This window comes from Ornithorhynchus anatinus, chromosome 1 (assembly GCF_004115215.2).
Source record: "Ornithorhynchus anatinus isolate Pmale09 chromosome 1, mOrnAna1.pri.v4, whole genome shotgun sequence".
In the NCBI taxonomy this organism is placed as follows: Eukaryota; Metazoa; Chordata; class Mammalia; order Monotremata; family Ornithorhynchidae; genus Ornithorhynchus; species Ornithorhynchus anatinus.
The window spans coordinates 121,431,305-121,453,278 of NC_041728.1; the positions used below are offsets into that span (position 1 = coordinate 121,431,305).

The 21,974-nt window shown below is 43.6% G+C and overlaps 2 non-coding genes across 2 annotated transcripts; both read right to left on the bottom strand.

The window, feature by feature from the left end:
* Positions 1-8,381: 8,381 nt before the first annotated feature.
* LOC114817320 lies at positions 8,382-8,519 on the bottom strand. Its single transcript, XR_003765182.1, has one exon. It is a non-coding gene; the product is annotated as a small nucleolar RNA SNORA7 (small nucleolar RNA).
* Positions 8,520-13,225: 4,706 nt separating this feature from the next.
* LOC114816497 lies at positions 13,226-13,363 on the bottom strand. The gene has a single exon (XR_003764280.1). It is a non-coding gene; the product is annotated as a small nucleolar RNA SNORA7 (small nucleolar RNA).
* Between the last annotated feature and the right edge of the window lie 8,611 nt (positions 13,364-21,974).

Consider the following 21,974-nt stretch of genomic DNA (forward strand, 5'->3'; position numbering starts at 1 on the left):
TAAGTGTGTTTTTTTCATTTCAGGGGGGTGGAGAGTATATTTTTTTCCAGGGTAAGAAGAATTTTCTTGGCCCACTATTACAAATTTAATTTTTTTGATAATTCTTCAACGCAAGGATTTCTAAGAAATTAGGGATTCCTTCAAATGATTACAATAGAATCAACCTCAAAAGTTGGTTATTAGAATCACCGTACTATAATAATTGCAGTATTTTGTTGAGCATTCACAATGGATCAAGCATTATATGAAGAACAGGGGGTTGCTTCAGTACAATGAGACACAATCCCTGTCTCACGTTCTAAGGGGAAGAGAGAACAAATACTAATTTCCCATTTTAGAAATGAGTAAACAGGCACAGAGAAGTTATGTGACTTTCCCAAGGTCACAAAGCAAGCAAGTGGCAGAGTTCAGATTACAACGCAGATCCTGACTCCCAGGCCCGTTCTCTTTCATTACAGTAGGACTGCATCTGTGAATGTGCTAGGCCCACTGTTCCCTTCTCCTGATTCTGCGGGGACAAAACAGACCCAAAATAAAGGAAAAAAAAATCCCAGTAGGAGTGAAATTTGATCCTAAGTGTACAATTTTCATCCTATGGCAGGAGAGCATAGGAGTAGGAATAAGGGAGATTGGGATGATTCTCCTGCATAATAATGTTAGTGATCAGCCCTTAATTAGGGTTATAGTTCAGCACTGGCATCTCTGAAATACGTAGTTCTTATTTTTGGCATCCCTTGAATAACCATTAAGAACTTAGCCCTATCAGAGGGCTCTCAGGACATGGATGGGAGAAGATGGTAGAGTAAGGGAAACCGAAAAAAGCCAGAGACAGAATCAGAACCAGAGCCAGAGCCAGATCCAGGGATCCAGAGCAAGAGACAGAGGCAGAACCAGAGACAGTGTCAGAGACAGAGACAGAGCCTGGAGAAACCTGGCTATCATTCTTGAAAATAAAATGACGTGATATAGAACAGACACCCTAACGAAGTAAGGGCTCTATGAAACCTAGTTTGGGCTGGATGAATCAATCAGTAACATTATTTGAGTGCTTACTGTGTGCATATCATTGTACTAAGTGCTTGGAGGAGTACAATACAACAAAGTAGGCAGAAACAAAGAACTCTTCCATCTTCCCACCCAAACCTTGTCCTCCCCCAACTTTCCCATCACTATAAAAAGCACCATCATCCTCCCTGTCTCACAGGCCAGTAATTTAGGCATTATCATTGACTCATTTCTGTCATTCAACCCACATATTCAATCTGTCTCCAAATTCTGTTGGTCCCACCTTCACAACATCGCTAAAATCCATCCTTTACTCACCATCTGAACTGCTAGCACATTAAGCCAAGAATTTATCCTATCCCATCTTGATTATTGCATCAGCCTCTTTAGCTGAGCTCGCTGCCTCCTGTCTCTCCCTACTCCAGTCCATACTTAATTCTACTGCCACGATCATTTTCTACAAAACCATTCACCAGTGTTTCTCCACTCCTCAAGAATGTCCAGTGATTGCCCATCCACTTCCACATCAAGCAGAAACTCCTTACGATAGGCTTTAAAGCACTCGATCACCTTACCCCCTCATACCATACCTCCCTGATTTCCTATTACAACCCAGCCTGCATGCTTCACTTCTCCAATGCCAACCTATTCACTATACCTCGATCTCGTGTCTCACTGCTGAACTCTCACCAGCATCCTACCTCTGTCCTGGAACACCCTCCTTCCTATCCAACAGATGATCACTCTTCTGAACTTCAAAGCCTTATTGAAAGCACATTTCCTCCAAGAGATGTCACTTAGACTGTGACTCTTATATGGGACAGGGACTGTATCCAACCTGATAAACTTGTATTTACCCCAGCGCTTAGAACAATACTTGTCAACAATAAATCCTTTAACAAATAGCATAGATAAACAAAGCCTTCCTTAACAAAGCCCTTATTTCCTCTTTTCCCACTCCCTTCTGTGTTAACTTTACACTTAGATTTGCACCCATTATTCACCCCTCCCTCATCCTCACAGCAGTTAGGTCCATAACTGTAATTTATTTAGTCATAATAACATAATAATAATAATTGTTGGTGTTTGTTAAGCACTTACTATGTGCAGAGCACTGTTCTAAGGACTGGGGTAGATACAGGGTCATCAGGTTGTCCCACGAGAGGCTCACAGTTAATCCCCATTTTACAGATGAGGTAACTGAGGCACAGAGAAGTGAAGTGACTTGCCCACAGTCACACAGCTGACAAGTGGCAGAGCCCGGGAGTCGTACCCATGACCTCTGACTCCGAAGCCCAGGCTCTTCTGAATTATGACTGTAAGCTTGTATGTATTAGACCGTAAGCTTGTTCATTCAATAATATTTATTCATTCAATAGTATTTATTGAGCGCTTACTATGTGCAGAGCACTGTACTAAGCGCTTGGAATGTACAAATCAGCAACAGAGACAGTCCCTGCCCACTGACGGGCTTACAGTCTAATGGGGGAGACAGACAGACAAAAAACAATGGCAATAAATAGAATCAAGGGGATGTACATCTCATTAAAATAATAGCAATAAATAGAATCATGTGATGTACATCTCATTAACAAAATAAATAGGGTAATAAAAATATATACAAATGAGTGGACGAGCACTGTGCTGAGGGGAGGGGAAGGGAGAGGGGTATGAGCAGAGGGAAAGGGGGGAAAAAGGGGGCTTAGCTGAGGGGAAGTTAAAGGGGGGGTCAAGGGGGAGCAGAGGGAAAAGGGGAAGCTCAGTCTAGGAAGACCTCTAGGAGGAGGTTAGTTCTCAGTAGGAGTTTGAGGAGGGGAAGAGAGTTAGTTGTGGGCAGAAAAAGTACTTACCAACTCTTATATACTATAGTCTCCGAAGACCTTAGTACAGTACCCTGCACAGTCAGTGCTCAATAAACAAAACTGATGTATTCCTGCCCACAAGGACTTTACAATCTAGAGGAAGAGATAAGTAAATAATTACTCAGCCTCAGTGCCAGGATTGTGAGTTTGTCTAAAATCAACCAATCAATCAATCAATTCATTTATTGAGTGCTTACAATATGCAGAGCACACTACTAAAGCTTTGGGAGAGGACAACACAACAGTTATTCATTCGTTCATGGTCGTATTTATTGAATGCTTTCTGTGTGCAGAACACTGTACTAAGCACTTGGAATACACAATTAGGCAGTAGAGACAATCTCTGCCCAACAACGGGCTCACAGTCTAAAAGAGGGAGACAGACAACAAAACAAAACAAGTAGTCAGGCATCAATACCATCAAATAAATAGAATCATAGATATATACACATCATTAATAAAATAGAGCAATAAATAATATATACAAATATATACAAGTGCTGTGGGGAGGGGAAGGGGGTAGAACAGAGGGAGGGAGTAGGGAGAAATGGGGAAGGAGGAGGGGCAGAGGGAAAGGAGGGCTCAGTCTGGGAAGTCCTCCTGGAAGAGGTGAGCTCTCATTAGGGCTTTGAAGAGGGGAAGAGAGTTAGCAGACATGTTCCCTGCAGTCTATTCATTCATTCATTCAATAGTATTTATTGAGCGCTTACTATGTGCAGAGCACTGTACTAAGCGCTTGGGATGAACAAGTCGGCAACAGATAGAGACAGTCCCTGCCGTTTGACGGGCTTACAGTCTAATCGGGGGAGACGGACAGACAAGAACAATACAAGACAAGAACAAGTCTAGAGGGGGTGGTAGACATTGATATATGTAAATAATTTGCTGTATGGCAAAAACTGTTGCAATCATGTTCTATGTTGCCAACTTTTCCACTTGATTGGAAGTGTACCAGTTTAGTTTTCTTGAGTTTATATCTAGATATGAACACCACTGAGAAGTAGAGGCCTAAGCTGTAATTTATTGTAGCGTCAGTCTCCCCACCTACACTGTTTATGCTTAGAGGGCAATACATTTCTACTTATTCCATTATACTCTCCCAAATGTCCAGTACAGTGTTCTCGACAAATTAAGTGCTCAATACATTGATGGATTTCTTGATTGATTGCTTGAATTTTTGTGGATTTTGGAGTAACTGTGGGTGTATTTAACATTGATTTCCTCTCTTTCCCAGTTTGAGGGGAACCTCAGAAGTTTCACAGAGAGGAGGTCCCCCAAACAGCTACCATTGTAGATAATGTTTTTAAAAGTATCAACTGAGAGTGGTTTAATTTATTATTCATGCAATGTAGGCTGCAAAGTCCAGGAGAAAAGAGCACTTCCTTAGTAGTCTAGTTATGCACATTGTAGCCTTGGTCTGCTGAGAGTCAGTGTACGATCTCAGACAAGTTACTTCTCCACTCTGTGACTCAGCTTCCCCATCTGTAAAACAGGAATTTGACCTATTCCTCCGTCTCAGGGAGAATCAAGGACAATGTGATGCTGCCTTTGGACGTTCTGCAAATATTTCTTTACTGACTGATTCAAGGATTAATTGAGGAGTCAATCCAGTTAGAATATTGATACAGAATAGCTTTGAGACAAGATACAACTTTTCAGTTATTAATACTGCTATTTTGTAACAAGTTTATCCCTAAACTTCCCCATAACCTGGAAAGCACTTGTACAGTTAATGACCAATGGGGCATCATTAATGTTTCAGACTTACAATTTCTTGGTATTTTATTTGTTTTCTTGAACTGTAGGACTATTTACCTGGGGATTTGGGTTCTAATCCCAGCTCTGCCACTTTTTTTTTTAGTGGTATTAAAGAGCTTACTATGTGCCAGGCACTGTAGTAGATACAAGATAAACAGGGTGGACGCAGTCCATCTTCCACATGCCGCTCACAGTCTCAATCCCATTTTACAGATGAGGTAGCTGAGGCATAAAGGTCTTGCCCAAGGTCGAGTGGCAGAGCCAGGATTACAACCCAGGTCCTCTGACTCCCAGGCATGGGATTTTCCCCCAAGGCCATGGTGCTTGCTTGCTTTGTGACTTTGGGCAAGTCACTTAACTTCTCTGTGCCTCAGTTATCTCATCTGTAAAATGGGGATTAACCCTGTGGGCCTCATGTTGCACATGGACTGTGTTTAACCTGATTCCTTCGTAGCAACTCTAGTTCTTAATACTGTACCTGGCACATGGTAAGGGCTTAACAAATGCCATTAAAAAAAATCCAAGACGAACTATATCTTTGACTCTGACCTCCCTTTTTGAAAGTGGTGATGGTGGTATTGGCCCAGTGACTATAGTGCCATTGCTTGGCACATAGTAAGCACTGAACAAATACCCTTATCATCATAAGAAACAGATTAACCAAACTAATTGGTTCCAAGGCCATGCCAGATTCTTAAACAGTCCCGATATGAACATAAATTGGATTTAATTTACTAATGGATGTTAGGAAAATTGAGTTTCTATGATATTTATTTGTAAGAATATTAATGGTTTTTTCCTTGTTATTTCTGTCTCACCAAGGTTACTGGCATGCTCTACTGAGTTGAGTATTAAAAAGATTTCTGGACAAATAGGATTCACTGGGTGAGAGAGGAATACAAAGGTATGGGTTTTAAGAGGGAATTACCAAAGCCTTAAGCTCCTCCACTTCTGTTCAGTCTGTTTGACTCCAGGCAGACATACATAGCAGAGTTACTCCCAAGGTCATACAGTAGAAGCATGGGTTTGTGGAGCCAGAGGTTATGAGTTCCTTCTCTAATGACGATTGTGAAATATAGAGGGGGGAAAATTAGCTGGCAGTCTTGCAGTCTCCGAGGCCCCCAAATCACTATGCACTATTGACCTCCTAATCGGGAATCCTCTTTTTGTCTTAATTAAGTAAACAGGAAACTTCTCCTCACTCATGATAAGTCTTCTGAGCCCCACTTCCCATCACAAGATCCCGGGAAACCCATCTCAACTAATTGCTTGAACTTTTACCAGACTTCCCCAAGGCTCTGCAGAATTAAGCTTTTCAATATTTCTGTCAGGTCACGCCCTGCTTCACTGCCCCTAGTCCATTGTCAGTCCAGGGGTTCTGCTTCTGTCTTTTCACTTGTCCTCCCAACACCAGGCTATCATAGCAGTATCTCTCCTTCTATAAAAATAGTTCCTCTTTTAGTTACCAGAAGAATTGAGTTCCACCCAGCTTAGGTGCTCCCCTCAACCACCCTCACCCCCACAATATTTATGGTACGTATCCTTATTCTCCACTGCTTTCCATTCCTGGCAATTATTTTAATGACTGTCTCCCCTGTTAGACTGTAAACTTCTTGAGTGTAGGGATTGGTCTACAAACTATACGGTTACTCGTCCTCCCATAATGCTCTAGGCAAAATAATCACTCAATAAATAATATTGATTAATAGATGTAAAATAAAACATTAGATTTTTGGTTAGATTAGGAAGCATTTATTTATTCAATCATTCAATCATTTTAATTGAGCATTTACTGTGTGCAGGGCACTGTACTAAGCGCTTGGGAGAGTACATACAACAATAAACAGTCATTCAATGTGCTTACAGTCTAGAAGTGGGGAGACAGACATCAATACAAATAAATAAAATTACAGACATGTACCTAAGTGCTGTGGGGCTGGGAGCGGGGTAGAGCAAAAGGAGCAAGTCAGGGAGACGCAGAAGGGAGTGGGAGATGAGAAGTGGGGCTTAGTCTGGGAAGGCCTCTTGAAGCAGATGTGCCTTCAATAAGGCTTTGAAGTGGGGGAGAGTAATTATCTGTTGGATTTGAGGAGAGAGGGGGTTCCAGGCCAGAGGCAGGATGTGGGTGAGGGGTTGGTGGCGAGACAGATGATATTGAGGGACAGTGTGGCCTAGAGGAAGGAGCATGGGTCTGGAGGAACCTGGGTTCTAATGTTGACTCTCGCACTAGCCTGAGTGTGTGACCCCGAGCAAGCCACTTAATTTATCTGTGCCTCAGCTTCTTTATTAAAATGGGTATTAAATTGCCTGTTAACCTGTTCATCCTCCTCTTAGACTGTGAGCACTCTGTAGTACCGAAATTGAGTGTGACCCAATTATCTTGTAACTGTCCCCATGATTAATAAATTAAATGCCTAATGATTACCACACACATTTTATTACTATTTTTCTTATTATTATCCTCATCATTAGGTTCAGGCAGGGATCTTGTTCTACTCTTCTGTTGTATGCTTCTCAAGCACTTAATGCTGTGCTCTGTATACTGAAAGGAGCCCTGTTAGAATGCAAGCTCCTTGGGGAAAGGGAAACTTGTCTCTTCATTCTGTTGTCTTTCACAGTGCTCAGTACAGTGCATTGCATCCAGTGGATGTTCAATAAATACCTTTATTATTACTACTATTACTAGAGAAGCAGCATGGCATAGTAGATCGAGGATGGGGACTGGGAGTCAGAAGGGGATGGGTTTTAATCCCCGCTCTGCCTCTTGTCTGCGGTGTGACCTTGAGCAAGTCACTTCACTTCTCTGGGCCTCAGTTGCCTCATCTGTAAAATGGGGATTAAGGCTGTGAGCCCCACATGGGAAAACCTGATTACCTTGTGTCTACCCCAGCTCTTAGAACAGTGCTTGGCACATAGTAAGCACTTAACAAGAGTCCATATTTATTATTACTACAACTACTTCTATTATTCCCATTCCCCCTGCCCCTACACCCCTACAATTACTATTACTTCTACTATAGTGCTGATATTGATACTTTCCTCCCTGCTAATAAATGAATCCATTTAAGAGGATCATTAAGCCTCTCAGAGTGCTCCCCCATTTAGTGCTCTGCCACAAGGTACGCATCATGAGGCTCCCAGTTGCTAAATAGTCTCTTTGTGGTCAAAGGAGTTAATGTTCCCCCAAACCTTCCCTTCTAACCCATTAGTAGGGAATAAACTTTGGCAATGAGAAAGCGGGCCCATTTAAAGCACTGAAATAGTAAACACTGAGAGGGGGAGAGGCAAGCAGAGGAGCAGTGTGGTCTAATGGAAAGAGCATGGCCTGTATGTCAGAGGATCTGGGTTCTAATACCAGGTTCCACAGGTACCTGCTGGGTGACCTTGGGCGAGTCACTTAACTTCTCTGTGCCACAATTTCCTCATCTGCAAAATGGGGATTCAATACCTGTTCTTCCTTCTATTTAAACTGGGAGCCTCATGAGGGACCTGATTATCTTGTTTCTAACCAGTGCTTAGTGTTTGGCATATGTTGTTGTTGTCTTATGCTGTCGAGTCCTGTCTGGCCCATAGAGATGCCATGGACACATCTCTCTCAGAATGCCTCACTCTCCTGCAATTGTTCTGAATGTGGAGCCTTAGAGTTTTCTTGGTAAAAATACGAAAGCGGTTTACTTTGCCTCCTTCCGTGCAATAAGTGAGTCTCTGCCCTTGACTCTCTCCCATGCCTCTGCTGCCTAGCACTGGTGAGTTTGGACTTGTAGCAGATTGCTTTCCACTTGCTAGCCACTGGCCAAGCTAGGAATGGAATGGACAGGCCTCTGCTTGACTCTCCCTCCTGTAGTCGTGACCGGTAGAGTACTGGAAACTCTCCAGGTGTGACCCTGAGAGGGGGTTTGGCATATAGTATAGGGGAAGCAGCGTGCATGGGGGAAGCAGCGTGGCTCAGTGGAAAGAGCCTGGGCTTCGGAGTCAGAGGTCATGGGTTCGACTCCCGGCTCTGCCACTTGTCAGCTGTGTGACTGTGGGCAAGTCACTTCACTTCTCTGTGCCTCAGTTACCTCATCTGTAAAATGGGGATTAACTGTGAGCCTCACGTGGGGCAACCTGATTACCCTATATCTATCCCAGCGTTTAGAAAAGTGCTCTGCACATAGTAAGCGTTTAACAAATACCAACATTATTATATAGCAAGCATTGAACAAACACTACATACAAAGTCTTGGCAATGGAGAATTCTGGGTCTTAGGAAGGGCTATTCTAACCCTGAAAGTAGAGACAAGACAAGTGGTTGTAGCAGGGAGACCGGGCTCTGCCTAAATGCCACCCATCAGCAGACTAGTCAATGAAATATATCAACTCAGGCAGAGAGTTTCACCCAACCAGATCTTGGATGAGTCTCTTACCTGATCAAGAACTTGGTCAGGTGATAGGAAAGTGCCTTCAATTCAAGTCCAAGAGAGGTGTCTGGCCTATGCTTGCATAAGCAGAGCACATTCTTTACCACCTGATCCCTGTGCCTTCTTTGAGATGTAGTGTCCCTTTCAAATCTCATTCTCATGGCCCTGATCTGGCATCTATCGTCATTCTCCCCATTTTCAAGACTTCGCTAAAATCACTCCTCCTCCAGAGGGTCTTTATTAAGCCTTTATTAAGCCTGATTAAGCCTTTATTTCTCCCTTTCTCCCACCCATGTACACTGCTTATGCACTTAGGATCTGTACTCCTTAAGCACTTGATATTCACCCCTGGGCCCGGCTCCGTGGTACTTCACATCCCCATACTCTCCTATTTCCCCAACAGTAATTTATTCTAATGTCTATCTCCTGCCTCTAAACTGTGAGCTCCTTGTGGGCAGGAAACATATCTGCCAACTCTACTGCATTGCACTCCCCTTAGCACCTAATACAGTGCTCGGTGCACAGTAAGCACTCAATAACTACCCCGATTCATTGATCGATTCACAGGTCCTCTGGTTCGACGTGTGCAAAACTGAACTTCTCATCTTCCCTCCAAAATCCTCTCTCCAACTAACTTTCCCACCACTGCCATTGCCTCATTACCCTCAAAATCACTGTTTTTACCTCTCAAGCCCTCTTCTTTTTCTCCACTGCCTTATTCTCCTCAGTCCACTTGCTCAAGCTCTTCCTGCTGTCTGGAACTCCCTCCTCCTCCTCCATTTCCCATCCAGGGTACCACTGCTCTCCCCCTCTTCATAGCCCTCATTATGGAGAGGGAATGTGTCTGCTTTATTTTCATATTGTACTCTCCCAAACATGCAGTACAGTGCTCTGCACACAGTAAGTGCTCAGTAAGTATGATCAAGTGACTGACTTCTGAAATCAGATCTGAAATCAATTTGTCAGAAACTTATCCCATCCTTACACTGCAGGATCAACAGAACGGACTCACCTGACCATCAGACTAGTACTGGACCCTTGGTGGAGGGGGTGTGAGAGAGCTTACGTGTCACTCCCTAGCACGTTGGGAAAAAACTAAGTAAAACTTTCTGGTGGTTTGGTTTGACTCTTTACTTGTCATAGAGGCTACTCAGATTGGGAAAGTCCTGGTTGGTACCAGCTGGGGGCTTATGACACATATGTGCAGATCACAGTACTAAGTGCTTGGGACACTACCATAAAACAATCGGTACACATGTTTATTCATTCAATTCTACGGAGAAGCAGCGTGGCCTAATGACAAGAGCATGGGCTTAAGAGTCAGAGGACGTGGGTTCTAATCCTGCCTCTACCACTTCTCTGCTGTGTAACCTTGGGCAAGTCACTTAACTTCTCTGTGCCTTGATTACCTCATCTGTAAAATGGGGATTAAGACTGTGAGCCCCATATGGAACAACCTGATTACCTTGCATCTATCCCAGCACTTAGAACAGTGCTTGGCACACAGTAAGCGCTTAACAAATACCATAATTATTAATTATTATTATTATTACAGTGCTCAGAGCAGTGTACTAAGAGCTTTAAAAAGCATAATACAACAATAAACAGTGACATTCCCTGCCTACAATGAGCTCACAGTCTAGAGGTGGGGGAGACAGACATCAATACAAATAAATAAAATTACAGATATGTACATAAGAGCTGTGGGAGTGGGGTGGGGGGAGAATAAAGGGAGCAAGTCAGGATGACTCGGAAGGGAGTGGGAGGTGAAGAAAAGTGGGGCTTTGTCCGGGAAGACCTCTTGGAAGAGATGTGCCTTCAGTAAAGTTTTGAAAGAGGGAAGAGTAATTGTCTGGTGGATTTGAGGAGGGAGGGCATTCCAGGCTAAAGGCAGGATGTGGGCTAGGAGTCGGCAGCGAGATAGGTGAGATCGAGGCCCAATGAGAAGGTTAGCACCAGAGGAGTGAAATTTGCATGCTGGGTTATAGAAGGAGAGAAGCACTGCCCACAGTGAGTTTACAGTCTAGAGGATTTTACTCACTACCCCGCTAGCACTTATGCATGTATTTTCAGATTTTATTACCTCCTCCTATCTGAAATTTATTTTCATGCTTTTTTTTTTTTTAACCTGCTTGACTGTAAACTTCTTCAGGGCTGGATTCATGTCTACAAGTAGCATGGCCTAGTGGATAGAGGATGGCCCTTGGAGTTGGAAAGACCTGCTAATCCCAGCTCCTCCACTTGTCTGTGGTGTGACCTCGAGCAAGTCTTTTCAATTCTCTGTGCTTCAGTTACTTCACCTGCAAGAAGGGGATTAATACTGTGAGTCCTATGTGGGTGGGAACTGTGTCCAACCTGATTAACTTGTATCTACCCCAGGTTTTAAAGCAGTGCTTGGTACACAGTAAGTACTTAACAAATGACATCATTATTCTTATTAATAGTTCAATTTTATTTTTTCAAGAGTTGGTATTTGTTAAGCACTTACTGTGTGCCGAGCACTATTCTAAGCACTGGGGTAGATACAGTGGAATCAGGTTGTCCCACGTGGGGCTCACAGTCTTAATCCCCATTTTACAGATGAGGTAACTGAGGCACAGAGAAGTTAAGTGACTTGCCCACAGTCACACAGCTGACAAGTGGCGGAGGTGGGATTCGAACCCATGATCTCTGACTCCAAAGCCCAGGCTCTTTCCACTGAGCCACGCTGCTTCTCACCAGGTTCTGCACACAGCAAGGCACTAATAACAATAACTGTGATATTTTGTTAAACATTTACTAATGGCCAAGTATACTACTGAGCAGTGGGATAGATATAGACATTTAATCCCCATTTTACAGCTCAGGATAGTGAGGCTCAGAGAAGTTAAGTGACCTGGCCAAGATCACACAGCAAACAAATGGCAGAGCTGGGATTAGGACCCTATTTCCCAGATTCCAATCCTGTGCTCTTTCGATAGGCCATGCTACTCAATAATACTCTTGATTAACAAATTTCAAGCCTTGAACTTCAGACTAATGTCCCTGGCACCCTGGACATATTTATATCAGGAAAAGAACAAAATCTACTAATGATTCAGACTGTTTTGGCTGGAATTTTACAACCTCATTTATGATAATGTGCAGTGTCTCGCTAGGAAGAATGTCCCCTAATTTTGTTGTCCGTGTGACTTTTTCACATAAACCTCCATGTGCTGTATGCAATTTTCCTCCAGATTTTCTCTTATTCCTTCTAAATGCTCTATCAGGTGAATTCTCATTTTAGAGTGTTGATTCACAGCTTTCTCTCTGGAGGTGGCTTTCCCTTCAGCTCATCAAAAACACAGACCACTGTAGCAAATTCATTCATTCAATCGTATTTATTGAGCACTTAATGTGTGCAGAGCATTGTACTAAGCGCTTGGAAAGTACAATTTGGCAACAGATAGAGACAATCCCTACCCAACAATGGGCTCAGCAGCAAATTTGGAAGCCCCAGCCCTCTCCCCATGCTATGTGACTCTGTTCCACCCCACCAGTCCCTCCTCCACCAGACTCCAACACTGCAGGGAGTTCCCATCATCCCCGGCTCTGCTCCAAAATTATAGGCAAAAGGTTTAGCAACAGCATGAGGATTTCTTATTTTGGGGTGGTTATGGCTGTTCCTGAGGTTATAGCTGCAATTTTTGTGATTTTTGACCCCAGGAGAGTAATCAATCAGTCAATTGTATTTACAGAGTAGCAGTTGTAGGAGCAGTAGCAGTGTGGTCTGGTGGAGAGAGCACAGGCCTGGGAGTCAGAGGAAATGGGTTCTAATCCTGGCTCCACCACTTGTCTGCCGTGACCTTGGGCAAATCATTTAACCGGTCTGTGCATCAGTAGCTCATCTGTAAAATGGAGATTAAGACTGTGAGCCCTATGTGGGACAAGGATTGGGTCCAAACTGATTAATGTGTATCTACCCCAGTATTTAGTACAGTGCGTGAGATGTCTTGTCTTGCATTATGAAGTCAAGTTCCTTCCGACCCTTAACGACTCCACGGACATATCTCTCCCAGAACGCCCCACTCTCCTTCTGCAACTGTTCTGCTAGTGGATCCATAGAGTTTTCTCGGTAAAAATACGGAAGTGATTTACCATTGCCTCCTTCCATGCAGTAAACTTGAATCTCTGCCCTCAACTCTCTCCTGAGCCGCTGCTGCCCAGCACGGGAGAGTTTTGACTTGCAGCAGATTGCCTTCCATTCCCTAGTCACTGCCCAAGCTAGGAATGGAATGGACAGGCATCTGCTTGACTCTCCCTCCCGTGGTCGAGACAGGTAGAGTACTGGAAACTTTCCAGGTACGATCCGGAGAGAGGGTGAGATAAGTACCATCGTATATAAGTGCTGTTGGTAGGTTGGGATAGTCAAAGTGCCCTGATTAGAAATTAATCAGGGCAGGTCTCCTGGAAGAGATGTTACTTCAAAAATGCCTTGAAGAAAGGGAGAACAGTGGTCGGCTCAAGACCTGCTTATTTAGAAACTATTACTGTCTTCGCCCAGGGGTTGAAATTCAGGAATAGTCTCTTATTCACATAAATTCTGAAATGTTCAGAGCCGGACATTATGTGCTATTTTATTATTATTATAATTATATTTGTTAAGCACTATGTGCCAGGCACTGTAATAATAATATTAATTTTTGTGGAATTTATTAGGCAGTTACTATGTACCAAGCACTGTTCTAAACACTGGAGTAGATACAAGGTAATTAGGTTGGACACAGTCCCTATCCCACATGGGGCTCACAGTCTTAATCCCCATTTTACAGAAAAGGTACCTGAGGCACAGTGAAGTGACCTGTCCAGGGTCACACAGCAGACAAGTGACAGACCCGGGATTAAAACCCAGGTCCTTCTGATTTCCAGGCCAGTGCTCTATCCAATAGGCCATGCTGCTTCTCTACTGGACTTTACATATATGCATTGGATGAACTATTTTTATATACCATGCTCATACAAAGAAAAAACAGATAAAAAGAGCTCTTCCTCTTCCTCCTCAAAATGGAATCAGCCAAAATGAGTTCATAGGCAGAATTAATTGCTTCTAAATGGTGACTTTATTTGTACTGCTGAGGAAGACCCACCTAGACTTCAATTCCTCTCTTCAAAGAAGAGGATGTGAGCTCAACTCTCCTGCAGTGTGCAGATCTGGTGCTGTTAAACTCTGAAAGAGCAGGGTGCAGGTGGCCGGGGAAATGAACAGGAAGGACAGGGAGGGGGAACAACTGAGGCTCTTTGCCAGCAGATACACAGCCCATAGGTTGCCGGTAATCTTTTTTTTTTTTTTTTGGTATTTGTTAAGTGCTTACTATGTGTCACGCACTGTTCTAAGTGCAGGGGTAGATCCGTGATAATCCGGTTGGATACAGTCCTTGCCTCAAATGGGGTTCAAAGTCTAAACCAGAAGGAGGGAGATTTAATCCCTATTTTACAGATGAGGTATTTGAAGCACAGAGAAGTTAAGACACTTGTGCAAGGTCACACAGCAGACAAGAGATGGAGCTGGGAATAGAACCCAGGTCTTCTGAATCCCAGCCCTGTGTTCTTTCCACTAGGTCACGCGGCTTCCCTTGAAAGTCTTTAAATTTAACTGTCGGTCTCTCACTTTTCTACCTATCTGTCAATCAGTTGTAGTACTTATTGAACACACTATATACAGAACACTGTACTAAGTGGTTGGGAGAGTACAATATATAACAGAGTTGGTAGACACATTCCCTGCCCACAAGAAGTTTACAGTCTTTAAAGAGAGAATGCCTCAGCTGGTCCAGGACCATTTCACACCTGCCGGGTCACAGAGCTGACCTGGACACAGAGATCTCTCCCTGCAGAGCTGCCTCAGCCACCCCAGGTCATCTAAAACCCGGAACCACTGCCCATCACTCAGTGAGACACAACAGACCCACTCCTGAACTGTTGAGAATTAATCAACTGCATTTACTGAGAGAAATTTTGTGTGCAGAGGATTGTATTAAGTACTTGGGGGACAGTGCAATATACAGAGCAGTGGCTATTCCTTCATCTTACCTCTCCATTCAGCCCAGCCTGAATTCACAATGGAGAACAAGAAGCAGAGTGGCCTAATGGATAGAGCCTAAGCTTCAGAAAGACCTGGGTTCTAATCCCAACTCCTCCACTTGTCTAATGTGTGACCTTGGGCAGGTCACTTCACATCTCTGTGCCTCAGTTATCTCATTTGTAAAATGAGGACTAAGACTTTGAGCTCCCTGTGGGACGTGGACTGTGTCCATTCCAATTAGCTTGTATCTATCCCAGAGCTTAGTACGGGGGCTGGCATATAGTAAGTGCTTAACAAATCCCACAGTTATTTTTATTATTAAGTGTGGTGTCTGACACATTGATGACAATGATCCAACCTTTTCATATCAACAGCTGCTTGTCTTCACATTTTTAATGACATTTATTAAGCACTTACTCTGTGCCAGGAACCATATAATAAACACTGAGGTAGATACAAGATAGTCAGGTTGGACAAAGTCCCTGTCCCACGAATGGCTCACTCTCTTCATCCCCATTTTTTCTATGTGCTGAGGCACAGAGAAGTTATGAGTTGCCCAAGGTCACACAGCATCATCTTAGTCCTCTCTTTACTCCTAAATATGTGTCTCTTCACTCGCAGGACCCAAGGACCTACATTCAATTCAGCAGTAAATTTGCCAGTTGTTTCAGATGTTGCATTCCCTCCTCAAACCCACTGGCTCCCCACGCCACCCCCACTATCCCTTCCCTCCACAGAAACTATCCTCTCAAAGGTCACCAATCAATCAATTATATTTTTGGAACTTATGTTCGGAGTACTGTACTAAACTCTTGGAAGAGAACAATATCATAGAATTTATAGACACAATCCCTAGCTTACAGTCTAGAGGGGGAGAAAGACATTAAAATAAACTGTAGAAAGGGGAAATGCAAAAGTCTAAGGTTATATATGTTAGTTCTTGGAGCTGAGAGTGGGGTGAACATCATATACTTAAGGGAGACAGATATGAGTGCATAGGCCATGCATAAGCGAGAGATAATAGGGAAAATGGGAGCTTAGTCTGGGAAGCCCTCTTGGATGAGATGTGTCTTCAATAAGTTTTTGAAGTTGAGGAGAGTAATTGTCTGTTGGATATGAGGAGTGAGTGCATTCCAGGACAAAGGCAGGCTGCTGTCTGGAAGACTTTTCTTCAAAACCGTTCAGGACATGTCATCCCACTCTTCAAAACACTCCAGTGGTTGCCCATCCACCTCTGCACCAAACAAAAACTCCTCACCATTGGCTTTAAAGCATTCCATCACCTTGCCCCCTCCTACCTCACCTCATTACTTTCCTTCTACAACCCAGCTTGCACACTTCACTCCTCTAGTCTTAACCTTCTCAGTGTGTCTTCATCTCATCTGTCTTGTCACTGACCCCAAGCCTACATACTGCTTCTGTTCTGGAACTACAACCCTCCTCAAATCTTAAAGACCATTACTCCTCCCTCTTTCAAAATCTTATTGAAAGCACATCTCCTTCAAGAGGCCTTCCCAGATTAAGTCCTCCCCCCTACCTTTTCTCCTGTCCCACTCCCTTCTGCATCGCCCTGACTTGCTCCCTTTGTTCTTCCCCCCTTCGCTGCTCCACAGCACTTATGTACGTATATGTAATTTATTTCTTTGTATTGATGTCTGTCTCCCCTCCTAGACTGTAAACTCATTGTGGTCAGGGAATGTGTCTGTTTATTGCTATACTGTACTCTCCCTGCACACAGTAAGCTCTTAATAAGTACTACTGAATGAATGAACGACATGGTCGAGAGGTCAGCGGTGAGATAGATGAGACGGAGATACAGTGAGAAGGTGGGCATTAAAGGAGTGAAGTGTGTGGGCTGGATTCTAGTAAGAGTAGTGAGGTGAGGTAGGAGGGGAAAAATGCTTTAAAGCCGATGAAGTGGAGTTTCTGTTTGATGCAGAGGTTCCTGTTAATACTGGTGAATCTACTCAGGTAGATGGAGGCCAGGGATTTCAAATTTTCTTCCTCACCTCCACCCCCTTTTCAGGATACCCAGAAATACCCGCCTCACCTTCCTTCAGTCTGAAAGTAGACCTGGTACTCCTCACACACATTTCATTATCTATCAGCAGATTTCCATTCAGCTTCATTTCCCCCATTTATGCTGTCTTCCTGCATCAATTTCATGATCACTTATCTCTCTGAAAATCCCAAAGAGGAATCTGCAAATACTGGTAGCTTTCAGAATGTTGCCCTAAATTAACACCATATCTAAATCCATCATGAAGAGCTCCAGATAGGACCACCCCAGTGGGATTGAAATTCAAACTCAGAAATGTCAATGCTGTATTTAGAGAAAACCAATTTGAACCTGGATCTGATTGTGTCGAAGGCAGCCTGGGGGACAGTTCCACTGGGCATGTTAATGAAGCTCAGAGGCTAAAAACCTAAGAACCAGCATATCCTCAGCATTGTTCTGATGCTAAATAGGTAAGGGAATTGGCAGATGAAGCAACTTTAGCCCTCCTTAACCAGAGATCATTGAGATGATCAGTATTTCTACAGAAATCACCAGTAGAAATGAATGGGATTTTAAAGTTGCACTCTCCAGTATTATAAACTCTGTAGTTCATTAGCATCTGCGAGGTCTGGTGGAAAGAGAAAGTAACATGAATCCAGTGCTAGACCTGGCTCTGGCCTTCTGTTTGACCTTGGACTAGTCACTGACCTCTCTATGCCCCTGATTCTGCATCTTTAAAATGGGTATAAGACCCCTGCTCTCCCCTTCCTTTTAGTTCTTGTGGGATAGGGACTAGTAGTAATCGTACATAATAAGGGCCTACTCTGTGCTGAGCATTTTACTAAGCTCTGGGAAAGAATATACAGTTCCTGGCGAATAAGGGAATTAGTCACAGTTCTCAGAATATAAATGAATTGAAGGAACTGTTGTTGATAGATGCAGTGAAAGATAAACAATAAAATATTGAACTAAACACGAAAATAACATAAAGGACAAGGACAAATGCAGAAAAGAAAAACAAAATCCCTTTCTGATCCGACTATCCTGCATCTCCACAGTGCTTAGCGAAATTAAAAGTGCATAGTAATTCCTTTATTAATATCATTATTTACAGAATCTGTATTTACTAAAGATATTCGTTTACCAACTGCTTTGATGTTGCCTAGTGTTCCAGCAGTCAGCGATACACCCTGTATCCAAGAATCCTTTTGATTCAGAGAAAGACTTTCCTCCAATAAATATTTTCTTTCAAACCAGACTCAATTCTGCCCTTTGGGTGTGGAGGTTCTTCTTTCAGATTATTTGGGCACATTCCCAGGGAAACTGGACCCAATCCACAACTTTAAAAACAATGTAGCAAAGTAATCATTCAATTGTATTCAATGAGTGCTTACTGTGAGCAGAGAACTATATTATGTAATAAATAGTAAAAATAATAATAATAGTAATAATTATGGCATTTGTTAAGCATTTATGATGTGCCAATTGCTGTTCTAAAAGCTGGGGTAGATACAAAGTAATCAGATAGACGGTAATCAGGTTAGACACAGTCCCTGTGCTACATGGGGACCACAGTTTTAATCCCCATTTTACAGATGAGGGAACTGAGGCACAGAGAAGTTAAGTGACTTGCCCAAGGTCACACAGCTGACAAGTGGTGTAGCCAGGATTAGTATCCACTTTCTTTGACTCCCAAGCCTGTGTTCTTGCCACTAGGCCATGCTGCTGCTTGAGAGAGAACAATATAACAGAGTTGGTAGACATGCTCCCTGCCCACAATGAGTTTACAGCCTAGAGGAGAAGACAGACATTAATATAAATAAACTAGATAAGTGTCGTGGGGCTGAGGGGTGATTAGAGGGAGTGAGAGAACAGATAGTGAGGGCTCAGTCAGGGAAGGCCTTTTGGAGGAGGTGTACCTTCAAAAAGGCTTTGAAAGTCGGGGGAGTGATTGTCAGATTTGAAGAGGGAGGGCATTTCAGACCAGACATAGGATGTGAGCAAGAGATCGGCGGTAAAATAGATGGGATTGAGGTACAGTAACTAGATTGGCATTAGAGGAGTGAAGTGTGTGGCCTGGCTTGTAGTTGGAATGCAGCCAACTGAGGTAGGCAGGGGCAAGGTGATTGAGTGATTTAAAGCCAATGGTAAAGAATTTCTGTTTGATGAAGAGGTGAAGAAGCAATCACTGGAGGTTCTTGAGGAGTGAGGAAACATGGACTGAATATTTTTAGAGAAAACTCATCCAGGCAGCTGAGTGAAGTATGGATTAGAGTGGGGAGAGACAAGAAGCAGGGAGGTCAGCTAGGAGGTTGATAAAGTAATCAGGTGGCATAAGATAAATGCTTGGATTAATGAGATAGCAGTTTGGATGGAGCAAAAAGGGCAGATTTTAGCCATGTTTTAAGGGCTGTACTGACAGGGCATAGTGGCAGATTGAATATGTGGGCTGAATGAGAGAGAAGAGTTGAGGATCAATGATATTCATTAAGTACTTATTATGTGCAGAGCACTGTATTAACTGCTTGGGAGAGTACAATACAACAAAATTAGTAGACACATTCCCTTCCCATAATGAGTTTACAGTCTAGAGGTTAACAACAAGGCTACAGACTTGTGAGACAGGAAAGATGGTGGTGCCATATAGAGTGATGGAAAAGTCAAGGGGAGGACAGGGCTTGGGTGGGAAGATAAGGAGCTCTGTTTTGAACACGTGAAGTTTGAGGTATCGGCGGGACATCCAAGTAGGGATGTATTGAAAGGAGGAGGAACTGTGAGAATGTAGAGAAGGAGAGAGGTCTGGGTTGGAGAAGTAGATTTGGGAATCAGCCATATAGAGGTAGTAGTGGAAACCATGGGAGCAGATGAGTTCTCCAAGGGAGTGGATGTGGAAGGAGAATAGAAGGTACCTTCTGCAAAGCTGAAAAATGGTGCTAGGATAGTTACAGAGTTCCAAGCTCTTGCACTGACTGTTCCCTTAACATTTAAATCATATTAATCAATCAAATTAAAAATAATTGTTGAGTGCTTAATGCATGCAGAATACTGAAGTAGTGCATGCCTCTAAATGATGTGCTACCAAGATACTCAATAGTCAACAGGGGAGGTAGTGTGGTATAGAGAAGCAGCGTGGCTCAGTGGAAAGAGCCCAGACTTGGGAATCAGAGGTCATGGGTTTGAGTCCCAACTCTGCCACTTGTCAGCTGTGTGACTGTAGGCAAGTCACTTAACTTCTCTGTGCCTCAGTTCCCTCATCTGGAAAATGGGGATTAACTGTGAGCCTCATGTGGGACAACCTGATTACCCTGTATCTACCCCAGCGCTTAGAACAGTGCTCTGCCCATAGTAAGCGCTTAACAAATACCAACATTATTATTATTATTAGTAGAAGAGCACTGGGTCAATTAGCTAGAAGACCCAGCTTCGAGTCAGAGCTCTGCAAACGGCCTGCAGTGGAATTGTGTGCAAGGCACTTAACCTCTCTCTGTACCTCAGTTTCTTCATCTGCAAAATGGGGATAATAAACAATCAGTGGTATTTATTGAGCACCTGTGTGCAGAGCACTGTACCAAGCACTTCGGAGAGTACGATATAACTGAATTGGAAGACATTCCCACCCACAATGAGTTTACAGTCTATTTACAGTCTAAATATGAAGGTTGTTGTGAGGACAAAAATGAGGTAATTCATGAGAGAGGGTGTAGGGAATAAAAGTGCTATTCAAAACATAGGGAAGGGAGGTGGAGGGGGATTCTAGTTCACTGTTCCATTTACCCAGACAGTAGTTGTAAATATTTTTGTCTGCCTTCTCCATTAGTGTATAACTTCCTTGTTCATGTCATTTCATTATTCTATGATTCCCAAGCACCCAGTATTCATTCATTCAGTGGTATTTATTGAGTGCTTACTAGGTGCAAAGCACTGTACTAAGCACTTGGAATGTACAATTTGGCAACAGATAGAGACAATCCCTGCCCATTGATGGGCTTACAGTCTAATCAGGGGAGACAGACAAAAGCAATAGCAATAAATAGAATCAAGGGGATGTGCATCTCATTAACAAAATAAATAGGATAATAAAAATATATACAAATGAGCAGATGAGCACAGTGCTGAGGGGAGGGGAAGGGAGAGGGGAAGGAGCAGAGGGAAAGATGGGCAAAAGGGGGCTTAGCTGAAAGAAGGTAAAGGGGGGGTAGAGAGGCAGCAGAGGGAGCAGAGGGAAAAGGGGAAGCTCAGTCTGGGAAGGCCTCTTGGAGGAGGTGAGCTCTCAGTAGGGCTTTGAAGAGGGGAAGAGAGTTAGTTTGGGGGATGTGAGGAGGGAGGGCATTCTGGGCCAGAGGTAGGATGTGGGCCAGAATTTGACGGCGAGAACGGGGGACAGTGAGGAGGTGGGTGGCAGAGGAGTGGAGCGTGCGGGGTGGGCAGTAGAAAGAGAGAAGGGAGGAGAGGTAGGAGGGGGCAAGGTGATGGAGAGCCTTAAGCCTAGAATGAGAAGTTTTTGTTTCGTGCAGAGGTTGATGGGCAACCACTGGAGGTTTTTAAGAAGGGGAGTGACATGCCCAGAGTGTTTCTGCAGGAAGATGAGCCAGGCAGGGGAGTGAAGAATAGACTGGAGGTGGGGAGAGACAGGAGGAAGGAGATCAGAGAGAAGGCTGACACAAAAATCCAGCCGGGATATTATGAGAGCCCGTACCAGTAAGAGAGCCGTTTGGGTGGAGAGGAAAGGGTGGATCTTGGCGATATTATAAAGGTGAGACCGGCAGGCCTTGGTGACGGATCGGATGTGTGGGGTGAATGAGAGAGCAGAGTCAAGGATGACCCCAAGGTTGCGGGCTTGAGAGACGGGAAGGATGGTCGTGCCATCCACGGTGACAGGGAAGTCAGGAAGAGGACAGGGCTTGGGAGGG